The sequence below is a fragment of the Pleurodeles waltl genome, chromosome 4_2 (genome assembly GCF_031143425.1).
Source record: "Pleurodeles waltl isolate 20211129_DDA chromosome 4_2, aPleWal1.hap1.20221129, whole genome shotgun sequence".
NCBI classification, from domain to species: Eukaryota; Metazoa; Chordata; class Amphibia; order Caudata; family Salamandridae; genus Pleurodeles; species Pleurodeles waltl.
In genome coordinates, this window is record NC_090443.1 from 411044528 (window position 1) to 411056789 (window position 12262).

The following is a 12262-nucleotide window of genomic DNA, read 5'->3' on the forward strand; positions in this document are numbered from 1 at the left end:
GCCGCAGTGCTTTAAATGGGCCTGTCCGGTACTGAGTACCGGTACTTTTTTATTTTGAGAGGGAAGGTACCGGCGCATCTCAAGAAAAACGTAATAGTTTTAATTGGAGAGTACCGGCACTTCTCGGGAAAAAGCAGGTACTATGGCGCAGATTACCTGCACTTTAATTTTTCCATTTCAAGCACTGGTGTGCCTTGTAAATTAGTTGGGCACGTTGGCTTCTTGGGTGTCCAGATCACCACGACATACTTCAGCGCATAGTACGGTACACGTGGAGTGGCAAAACGGGCCGTGTGTCCTCTATGGTGTTGCAAAACACTGTGGCGTGTCTCGGGAAAAAAAATACAATTTGGCATTCTTGCTGTGTCACAAAACACCATGGCATATACTGTGTGAGGTCACAGAACGTATTAAGGGATTGGAGGAGGTCACAGCATACATTGGGAAAAGTTGTGAAAGCGCACTGGTGTATTTTGTGATATCAACAAACACACTTGCTTATTTTGTTGTCACACAACACTTTGGCATCGTTTGGGTGTAAAAAGACTTTGTAGCGATACTTTGTATCGCATTTGCATTGTGTGTATTTTTACCTTCTTAAAATGGGGCATTTTCACCATCTACGCTCTAATTCCTGTCACCTTTTTATATGAACCTGCCTCAGGCTGATTGCGAGCCATCTGCGGGGGTTGGTGGAATTCCGGAGGTGCGTGGGTGTCATCAATGAGGTAGGACGGTCTTGCTTCAACATCCAAATACGACCCATACGCCCCTCACAAAGTTGAACTTTAAACTGCGCATGAAAGCGAAGAGGCCTGATTTGGTAAACATTGCGAGTTTCTTTGCCTAACCTCTCCACGGCCGGCCGTCGACCTTCGACCTGTCCACCCCTTCGCTTCCACCCTAGGTCTCACCGTGGTCACAACCAGACGAGCCATTGAGGTGTTGACCGTCGGACCCCGGGTTTGCTTTCTTCTCACCTGACTGGTGAAACTGTCCCCAGACTAAGCCCGAGAAGCCTCTGAAGGAACATCTGGCGGCAGCGCAAGGTGAGGTGCAATCTTGAGTAGGTGGGGCCGGTGTCAGTAAGTTATGTGGAACCACCCCATCGGAATTATTTCAAGGAAATGACTGTCGTACAAAGGGGTTTTCGGTGAATAGCTAACAAATGTCCCCGATTTATCTGTGACTAATTGCTACTGTCCACAGACTTCCCTTCCATTAAGGATCTTGCAGTCCTGGTTTTATATTGGGATAAAACAGGACTACAAGTCCCAGAATGCAAAGAAAAGCCTACCCTTGAGCAGCTAGACATTCACGGACCTGGCAAGCATTGCAGGCCTGGAGGAGGAGTCGTGTTTGGAGGGAGTGACTGAAGGTTTGGATGGACTTGGACCTAAGAATAATGTGTTTACAGAAAATTAATAATTTTAAGCAGTCTGCATTACATTTAATGAGGCTGTTAAGGCAAGCTCGATGTGTTCATAGGTGTGAGATTCGCCGCCAAAAGTGAGACTGTTCCCCCGAAGTGTGAAGGTCATTCCTCGTAAGTGAGACTGCTACAAGATATGAGACATATACCCAAAGAGACTGCAGTGATGCCTCTGGCGAGCCTACCCTTAAGAGGAAAACTGGCCTGAGACTCATTCCCGGTGAGAGGGACCGTGATCCAATGCATGTGTACACCCTGTGGGTGGCACTAAGCTGCCAGGGATGACACTCTTGCCCAGGGGCAGTGAGGCTGTGTTGCTATGTGCGAGACTTGCAACCAACTGTGTGCCAGATCTCCTAAGCATCTCCTAAGCATTTTAGCAGTCCCAAACACTTTGACTCTTCGTTTGCGACTGTGGAAAAATTGTATTTTTTGTACTAATCCAATATTAGGAGCCAGTAAACGTTATCTTCCTTTTAAAATGCGATTGCCATCCCGTACCAAATTAGTTTTGGAAGGAACCTATTGAAGAAGTCCCTTCCAAGTATCCATTCAGTCTGATATGTATCAATGTATTGCACCCAAAATCCATTTGCGAAACATTTAAAAATACTAACTGCCAAGTTGGGGTGGTAAGTCTTTTGCAAAAGGGAACACACCCTCTTTGGACCCTTTCCCTTTGGTGAATTAAATAAAAACTTGTTGTGGTGGGGAAGGGAGGGCGGGTTGCAGACTACTTCCAACTCTCAAAACACCGTTTCAAAAAAGAAAACTTGACTTTTGTAAATGCAATCAAGTTTTGACTATGGGAAATTGGCAGCATTAAGAAAAAGTTAGTTTTATTGAAAGGCGATGACAGATATTGTGGCCTGCTGATCTTAGTGTGCCACAATCCCTGTCATGGCATCCAAACATAGTGAATAGCAATTTGCAACTCACCACATTAATTAATATTTATGAGGTATGTCAGATTACGACCCACTATGATTCAGAATTTTACAAACCAGCCTATTAGTACATAGGCCCATTCTTAAAAGTATTTATGGGTCCCTAACTCACTGGTCACTATTTTTTCAACCAGTTTTTTGTACATCTTGCCATAGGTTACAATGTGCTCCCATGCGTTGAAACAGAAGCCTGAGGGGCAGTGCTTAATTTGTAGAGGAATAAGTGTTGGCCCTGAGTTTTGGCCAGAAGCCTGCGCCAAGCGCTTTATAATGTTAAGGTGCTGAATCCCAAGGCTTTGTAGTCTTGATTCCACTTCATGCCTCTTTCATCCACCACCAGACATACCCTGCCCATTTATCACACTCTAGAAAGCCATTTTCAATCATGCTTTCTTCCTTTGAAACTGTTTTTATATCTTTCCCCATTTTGTGTTTTAATCTTTCTTTTATTGCATCAAAGTCTGTCGAAAAAAAAGGTGCCAGTTCCCAAAAATGAGTGCTGGTGGGCCCCCCCTGCAGCCACTGGCTCAAATTAAGCACTGCTGAGGGGTGACACTTGAGGTGCTTGATTATGTTTTGGCCAGGCATGTCTTAACCACTGTGCTGACACCAGAAGGCATCTATAACTAAGGGAGGGGGGCATCTCACTCACAAAGCAAAACGAGCCTCAGATTTGAAAGTACTTGGCCTCAGAGATGTTTTAAGGTATGGCAAAGTCCCTGCAGGAAAATCTTTTTCAATTATAAAGTTGGCCATGCTTAACAGCAGCTAAGGGCCATATTTTTTAAGGCGTTGCGTTGCCTTTGCACCACGCAAGGGCGACACAAATCCTAAATGAGATTTATCAAGCCACACATGGCCACCTTGCGTGGCCCTGCACGGCTTGATAAATCTGGAGTAACTCAAGGCAGTGCAAATCATTGCCTTACGTTACTTTGTCCCAGGAAAGGATTACGTGGGTGGAGTGCGGGTGCTCCCACACTCCACCCATGTATTTTTGGCGCACTCCCAGATTTACCAATAGTGGTAGACCTAGGAATGCAACAAAATCCTATGCCTCACCAGGGTAGGAGTAACAAGGAAAAATATGTTTATTTCTCCTAGATTTTTCCTCTTAATATGTGTCCTGCAGTCTGCATCTCACATAGAAAGAGGAAAATGCCTATGAGGATTGGTTTTGTGCAGGAAACTCAAGCTGGGCCTCTGTGACACACACAGTCTGACATCTGAGACACCTCTAGAGTGCGTCTTAGACACCGAGAGCAGGACCTCGGATACATCTCTCTAGCTGGATCTCTGTGCGGCTGCCATGTTTTCAGTTTGCTTTGTGCGATGTCCGTTTTTTCAGTGCCATCATAGGTAACTGTTTAATGCCTTATGTTTGACACTTTGACACGGCATAGCAAATAGAACAAAACAGTCATGTCCATATCATAGATATCTTTTCAAAATTATCTTTTTTGAGCAATCTAATTGCCTAGAAACGGCCTTAAAGCAGTCACAAAGTCCCTGAAGTGTGTACACCTGTCTCTAATTTACACCTCTTACATCGTGGGTCTTTTAAGCTTATTCTTTATTTCTTGATATGAGAAATCTGAAATGGAGTGGGATGACCAAGCAAGCACCTGGCAGGGAATATACCTTGCACCATCCTCCATTCTCTAAACATGAGCTGTGCAGAATTGTGGATGAAGGGCAAGCATTTGTTTATTTAGGAGACAGGGAGAGAAGAGCTGCAATACAGAAGGTAAAATACACTACCAGATTTAGATGCAAACGTGCATTTGGCAAAGCTAACAAGGAGTAATCTGACCCTTTGCAGTGAAGTGGCTGTAAAGTAGCATACGACCAGCCCATGCCTTTAATTTGGCCAGCAATGTGGCATTAGCCTTTGTTAGGTTACGGAGCAGTATGCCTCTAGCAAAACTACAATTCCCAAAAAACAAGTGCTTAGTTTTTGGCTAATATTCCATGGCTGATTAAAGGTGTCAGTCGCACAGGTGATGTGGAGAAGGGCACTGACAAGTTCTCACCTGCTATGCATGGCATTTGGAAGGCCTCTGGGATACACAGAATCAGACATTTGACTGCTGTAGAGCGACCTCTGAGACACCTAGGCCAACGTGGTCTAAAGTTTTGCATGTGCTTCTCATTACCATTGTTAAGACCTGCTTGTGCAGTTTGATTGTACCTTGTTATGTTGCCCCTAAACAAGTTAAATCCCACTATGGGAGAAGCACTCTCAGATATAAAATGTCCAAAGTGTCCTTCATTCCATAATACTTCGTATGGTCAAAATCCGTTTGGAAAGGTTGATGTTAGAGCACAAAGATGATGCCACAAATCATGTCTTCTTCCGAGGTTAAAAGATGTTATTGTAGACACGTGGTCATCTTAAAAATGTAGCCAGGCCAGCCAACATGTTTCAACCCACTTGGGACTTCATCAGGGCCATATTAACTTCTCAAGATGAAGAAACCCCCGAAATATTTGGTGTATTTGATGGACCCGATGTCAACGTTCCATCCAAATTGCATCATGTTTGATTCATATGTTGTAACCACGATATCTTGTGTCTGTTCACCAGTCAATATCCAATAATATGAATCATGCAGATTCATCCCATATCCATTCTGGCACTGCTATTACAACATGATATGTCTCAAAATCAAAGAATTGGGTGTCATAATATTATTCCTACTAAGAATTCAAACAGCCAAGAATGCCCACAAATGTGGTCTTAGATTCAGTCATAGGGCCTGACTTAGATATTGGCGGATGGGTTACTCCGTCACAACTGTGACAGATATCTTGTCCGCCAAAATCTAAATCCTATTATTTACAATTGGATTTAGATTTCAGAGAATGGGATATCGGTCACCATTGTGACAGAGTAATCCATCCGCCAATATCTAAATCAGGCCCTAAGCGTTTGCAGAACCTCTGCAGCATATCAAGTAAGACCATTAGAATTTTTTATGGTAATTCTGAGACACCAAAATGCACACCTTTGATACATCTATACATGGACGCTTGAGATCCTTCCTACTGTACGACCAAAACAACTCTAGTGAGACTTTTGAGACACCTTTTCCTGGTGGATGCTTTGATATTGCAAAGTAGGAAATTTGAGGCATACATCCAGATCTTTGAGAAACCTCTAGTGACATCTGAGACTCCTTACTTGGGACCACTAAAAGACATTCAGGAAATTTCAGAGACTCCTAGATCAGGCCTCTGAGACATGTCTACATCGATCCTTGAGACATGCCTAGCAGAAACCACTAGTGGGCCGGCCGAAACACCACTAGCGCAACCTATAAGACACTTATAGATCATGCCATTTGAGTCACATCCATATGATACACCTCTCTGTGGCCTTGAGGGACACTTCCAGTGGTCCTAAAATACTTCTTTGTGACCTCTAGAACCCTTTTGTATGACTTCAAAGACATCTCTTTGTGGCTTCAGGAACAACCCTTTGGCACATTGAGGCATCTTCTAAAGAAATCTGAGACACCTCTCTGAGGCCTCTGACAGACATCTTTGGGACCCCAGCACACTTTGGCCCATATTTATACTTTTTTAGTGCCGCATTTACGTCATTTTTGACGCAAAAGCAGCGCAAACTTACAAAATACAGTTGTATTTTGTAAGTTTGCGCCTATTTTGCCTCAAAAAACTACGCACATGCGGCGCTAAAAAAGTATAAATATGGGTCTTTATTTGGACCTCTGAGAAAGCTCTTTGGAACATCTGAGTACTTCTAGCCAAGGCTTGAGGGAATGCGTTGGTACAAATGATTCACATTTATTTAAAATTGTTACTTTGAATCCATTCGCACCTCAGTTATCCCTCTAAGGGCCTGATTACAAGTCACCTGGTACAAAATTAATGGCTGCTTTAATGTGCTAAGTTGGCTCTTCCTTATTACTGGTTAGGTTTTTTCCCCATCCACTTTTAACAACTGGAAGAATCTGACCCCACCACCTGGAAAAAATCCCATGAGATTTAGGCTGCAGCGGCAGCCAAGTCTCACCACGCTTTTGTTTTTTTCTAACAGCAAACAATGCTTCCTCCTCCCACTCTCTCACTCAGTTGCCACCCCAAGCACCGCACCCTGCATATATTCACCCCCGCTCACTGCACGCAGTATGCAGCAAAACCCCATGAAATGGCGAATTCCATGTGGTTTTATGACTTGAAAATCAGTTCCACACAGTAACTCCCCATTCCATGGGACTGAACTTATAATTGCACAGTACTGGGATGATTTTGCATGCATATTTACAGTGCTGTAAATACACACAAAATACAGTGCAACTCTTAACAAGGACCAAAGTGTGGAAAATATACATGTTCTTTACCATAGATCTAAATGCCTCTTTCACATTTCTCTGTGATATTTATTTTATTATTTTTTCAGAGTACTTATGTCAAAAGGATGGTTCGAGTGGTGCTAAAAAAGCCTTTGACATCCTATGCCATCCCTCATAACTTGAAGAACTCCTGATGTAACATCCTGTGTACAATTCCTTTTGAAGTTGGGATGTATTGCTTGGCAAATATGCATATTTGATTATTATTTAATGCTATATAAATGATTACATGTTTGCAAATTATTGCATTATTAACCAACTGTAGCCTTGTGCATGAACCTTCACTGGTTGCACTATATGTATGTGATATTTATTTCTACTGTACAAACCATTCAGAAAGTAATCAGAATGCATACAGGGTGAAAGGCAAAGACAGAGTCAGCGTGTGATAGTAGAGGCAGAAGATTTCTAAGTGCAAAAGTGAGGTGTTACTGCACCATGATGTAGTATCCTTCAAAGAGATGAGGCTTCAGCTTCATCTTACATTGTAGCAGGGTTGGAGCAGTCCGGATGGCTCCCGGGATTATGTTCTAGATCCTGGTGCATAGCTAGAGAAGCCCTGTGGCCTTGATTTTGTGTTTTTGCACTTCTTCATCTCCAGTCTGATGCGGTCCTAGCTGCGGGTGTGCAAGAGCCATCGGAGGCGCTGAGGTTGTCAGCTATATAGATGAGGTTGCTGTTCATGATGGCTGTGTAGATCCTGCAGCTCATTGCAAAGATGGTGCAGACTGGCGAGGGGAGCGAGTGCAATTTCATCAGGGCAGTAGTGGTTTGGTCATATTTCTTTAAGCCCTGTATAAGACGTGCTGTGGCGTATAGGACGCCTTTTAAAGCGGCTAAGGTGGAGTCAGAAAGGCTATGAAGCAGGGCATTGCCGACATCTAGATGGGAGAATAACAGGTCTGAATAGCAGTTCTGAAGTCGTTTTCAGTGAGGAATCGTTTCACAGGAGATTTTTTACAAAGAAACAAAATAGACCTGAATTTGTGGTTTCTATATCAATTCTTATATCAAGCTCAGTCATTGACATGCATATCTACTATATAGTGCCAAGTCTTGGTGTATTTGGTTTCTGTTCAAGGTTTATCTTGTGAATGTGTATTGGTTGTGTGTTTTCAATTGAAGGACCATCCTATGAATGTGTTTTGGGGCGTTTCTTAATATAGGCCTACCCTGTGAATGTGTATCGGGGAGTTTCTTTTCCACTGAAGGCCCATACTGTGAATGTGTTTTGATGTGTTTGATTTCTATTGAATGCCTATTTTGTGAATTCTTAATGGAGTTGTATTCTTTTCTATTGGAGGCCCATCATGTGACTGGTTATCGGGGTGTTGAAGGCATATCTTGTGAATGCTTAACGGGGTTGGTTTTTGCTACTGGAGGCCTACCCCTTGATTGTGCATTGTGTGTGTATTTTTTCTATTGAAGGCTCATCCTGTGAATGTGTTTCGGGATGTTTCTATTCTATTGGAGGTCTAGCTTGTGACTATTTCCCAGAGTGTTTGTTTGCTATTAAAGACCCATCTTGTAAATGTTTAAAAGGGTGGTATGTTTTCTACTGAAGGCCTATCCTGTGAGTGGGTGTCTGGATGCCTGATTTCCTGGGAGTTCTATAGAAGGCTGATCCTATGAAGTTCCTAATTGTGCACATACATTAGGTTCTTTGTAATTAAGACTCTCCTCAAAGTACCTGTCTGTAGAGGTGATATTTGCATGGAAGGAGTACTTCACACAGTATATGGCAAATACCTTGATATATTTGTACTGACAAAACCTTAAATCAACCAGGTCCTTGGTAAATTCAAATCTGGAACCACACTTTTTCCTGTTTCTTTTCATTGCCTGTGACTTTGTCTTTGCGCTCCATTCCAGGCTGCTCCTTCTTCTGCCTATTACGTTCATAGCTGTGACCCAGTTTATTTAAAAAAAATTAAAAAAACGAAAAAAAAACAGAAAACAGCAAACAAACAAGCATAGAGCAGAAACAAAAGTGGATCTGTGGAAGATGAAGCAGGCTTCACAGCGACACTGTCCCGCCCTATTTAAACAAGATTGTGGCGTGGTCGTGTAGCGGGTGTGCTCCTGACGCACTAAAGGCAAGCCCATCTGTATGTGTCCACATCCCCGTCCGAAACCAGGGTCCACTCACTATGCTGGGAAAATCATCCTTAATGCTGAAGAATTTAGAGCACTTTATTCTGTAAGTCACCATAATAGCCCTCAGATACTAATGAATTTAAAAACAAATGGGATTGTGATTAACTCCCCCCAACTCCCTTATAGCAAAAGAGATAGTTCTAGTGATAAATTTGCCCTACACTCTTTGCGAATTCTGGTTAACATTCGTATGGTTTACTTAAACACACACTCACTAGAGAAACATAAAATGGAGATATTTCATCCTCTCGATACTGAAAGCACAGACCTACCGCTTGTGTCTGAAACTTGACTCACAGAGGAATCTACACCTGATATTCTTGTGGCATTACCAAGTAATTATTATGTACTTCAGTCTAATAGACAGGCAAGAAAGGGGGCAAGATGGCAGGGATTATTCACTACAACTCCAATACTTCAGTACTTCAATGGGAATCAGTTCCCGAAGTTGACATTCTAGTTTAAAAGATCGAGCTTACAAACCAGACCCTTATCTGCTTCCTCACTTATTGGTCTCCCAGCTTCATGTCAACCTTTCCAAAGCAATTCAATGATATTATGTGTTCATTACTAGTGAACCACGCCAAATTATTTATTATCAGTAATTTTAGTTATTGATCAATGATGAAAACATGAATACAAAATCCATGGAATTTATGGAACTAATGAACAGTCTTAAAATAAATCAAAATGTACTAGTGCCTACCCATATCAAAGGCCATACCCTCGACCAAGTATGGACTTCTAATTCCCAATTAACTGAATTTGAGGTTACACCATGTATTTGATCTGATTACTACATGATTAAGTTTAACCTTCCCTATGAAATACATCAAAATGGCAGGACTATAATGTACAGACATTGTTATAAATGTAAAATGTCCGGAAAGCTGTGCTTGACTCCCCTGCTCTCTACAGTCAATATGTTAACTTGGCTGAGAAAGATTTTAAGCAATGGCTATTAACCACCAGTAATAAACATGCCCCATTGTAAAGTTCAAAAATTACCACTCATATCAAATCAATCCCATGGTGTTCCAAAGAATTGAAGGGTGTAAAAAAAAAACCTTCGCCAACTAGAATGGAAAGAATGATTAAAGACAGTACTCTGCATCGCCATATTCATTTTTCATCATCACCTTCTTTAGGCAGGGATCCGTTTACTCTCTCTGCTTTTCCCCCAATCCATAAAGCACAACTTCTCTCATTAATGTCTAAGGTGAAATCAGGTTCACCTTATGATCTCTGTTTCCTGAAGGTTTTAAATCTTTTTTATCTGAAATTTCAAGTCCACTCTAATCTTTAATTGAATGCATCCCTTTTGCAAGGAATTTTACCTAGATTTTTCAAAGATGCAATTGGGATTTCACTTCTAAAAAAATTGGGTGAAGACCACACACTCCTGCAAAGTTATCGTCCAATTTTTCTGCAGCCTTTCTCTGATAAACGTTTGGAAGCTCATGTGGCATAGGTACTATGGGCCTTATTTACAAGCTGGTTTCTGTTGATTTTGCACCACGTAAAATGGTGCAACAGTGGCGCAAACCTTAAGTCTAGAAGTCATTATAGAAAGTAAGCTCTTCATGAAACCACATATAGGAACAGTGACCTACTTGCGTTTCCTCACAATGAGGAAGATCAAAAAAGATGTCTAGGTTCCTCATGAAATGCCTTAATTACAGTAGTAAGGTCCTTAATTATCTCACGACTGGACTACGGTAATTCAGCAGGGCTCAAAAAATCATAAAAATTGTACTAGAACTGCAGGTCGAGCAACTTAAATAATCTACTCGACCTAACTGTAATGTACTTGACCAGTAAACTGGTCTCAAATTGTGTGATCCTAGGCACATAGTTTACAGAGTCGCCTTTTTCTTAATTCTCACATATGATTGCACCTTCAAATATGTGAGCTCAGCATTTCTGCAGTACAAAAAAAAACCTCTTTTGTTTGATTAAGTAGACTAAAGTTTGCTGCATGCATCACAAGAATCTAGCCCACATACCCATGAGGTCTTGCCCACATAACCTAGGACTTCTTTTAGTTTACTAACAACATTGCCATCAGGGCAGGGGTGTTTCTCAGTTTGTTTAAACACTCAATTTTAATAGATATATTACTAAACCATGATGTGGTAACATATTGTCATCTACACACAGTAACTTCCCAAGAAATGTCCAAAGAGCTCTCCACTAACTTGCAGCCTTACTGCTAAAACTATATTGTGTATTAATATTCTGTGAAAATTGAGTTGCAGAAAACATATCCTTTGCACAACAACACATAAAGTATTCTGATTAGTTTTCATCCTATTAAAATATTTGTTCATCACACAGAAATATAAAAAAGGGCTTTCAGAACTACTGAAATATATTGTGGCTTGGTCATTTAAATGTTTTGTGTTAGGAAAAACTGGACACCCTATATCCTTTTATTTTACATTCTAAGCAGCAGGTCACACAGTTCATCTTACAAAGTTCTGGAACTCTGCAGTCAGAAGGAAAATTAATTGTAAGAAAAACTGACTTTTGACCTCTGTCTGTGAACACAAAGCAAATGTGACATAAGAACAAGATTTAAAGGCATCTTCTAGTGCCCCTCCACTTTTCAACTAAACAGAGTACCTGTTCAATGTCAACTTGCCAGAAGGGATGAGTAAGTATTAAAAAATAGCTTGACCTGATCAAATAAGACTTGTCAATGCATGCAGAGTGGTCCAGTGGATTTTTCGAGCACTGTTCAGTATATATTGGTCTACCAAAAATTTAACTTTACAGATTACAGATTGTTCAGAATCAGGCAGCCATATTAATTTTTAAGATGCCTAGAAGCTGCCATGTTCTCCCCTTTACAGGGATCTTCACTGGCTCCCACTAGTAAAGATAATCAAATTCAAAGTGTGTTGTGTTATTTTTAAAGCAGTGCATGGCATGGGCCCCTATTTTAAGCCAACATGATCAACAAATATTCTCCAATTCGGGAGCTTCGTTCACCATCCCTGTACTTACTTACTGTCCCAAAATATAGGAAGGAAAGTATGAGTGGATGCAGCTTGTCGGTTTAGGCTCCATTAATTTGGAATTCATTACCCTTGTCACTACGATCTCATACTGAACTTGGCACATTCACAACGAACAACATAAAGACATGACTCTTTTGATAAGCTTATTAACTGTACTAAACTTAGTGCTAAGCGTTATCTCCTGACAATTACCCCATAGCACTAAGAAACCTTTGGTGAACGTACATGCAATAAATCTGATTTAATGTAACATAACATAACGTTACATAACATGCGTGCAATCTTAAAGCAAATCAGATGTGCTACAGCCATCCTCCATGTCTT

At 41.3% G+C, this 12262-nt stretch overlaps 1 protein-coding gene across 1 annotated transcript in view; it reads left to right on the plus strand.

Annotated features, from left to right (window-relative positions):
• The first annotated feature begins 884 nt into the window (after positions 1–884).
• SERPINC1 (serpin family C member 1) overlaps positions 885–12262 on the plus strand; it is a 75684-nt gene continuing 64306 nt past the window's right edge. Inside the window, exon 1 of the mRNA XM_069231607.1 lies at positions 885–1049. The gene's annotated coding sequence lies outside the window, so the exon portion shown is untranslated. The remainder of the gene's footprint in view (positions 1050–12262) is intronic.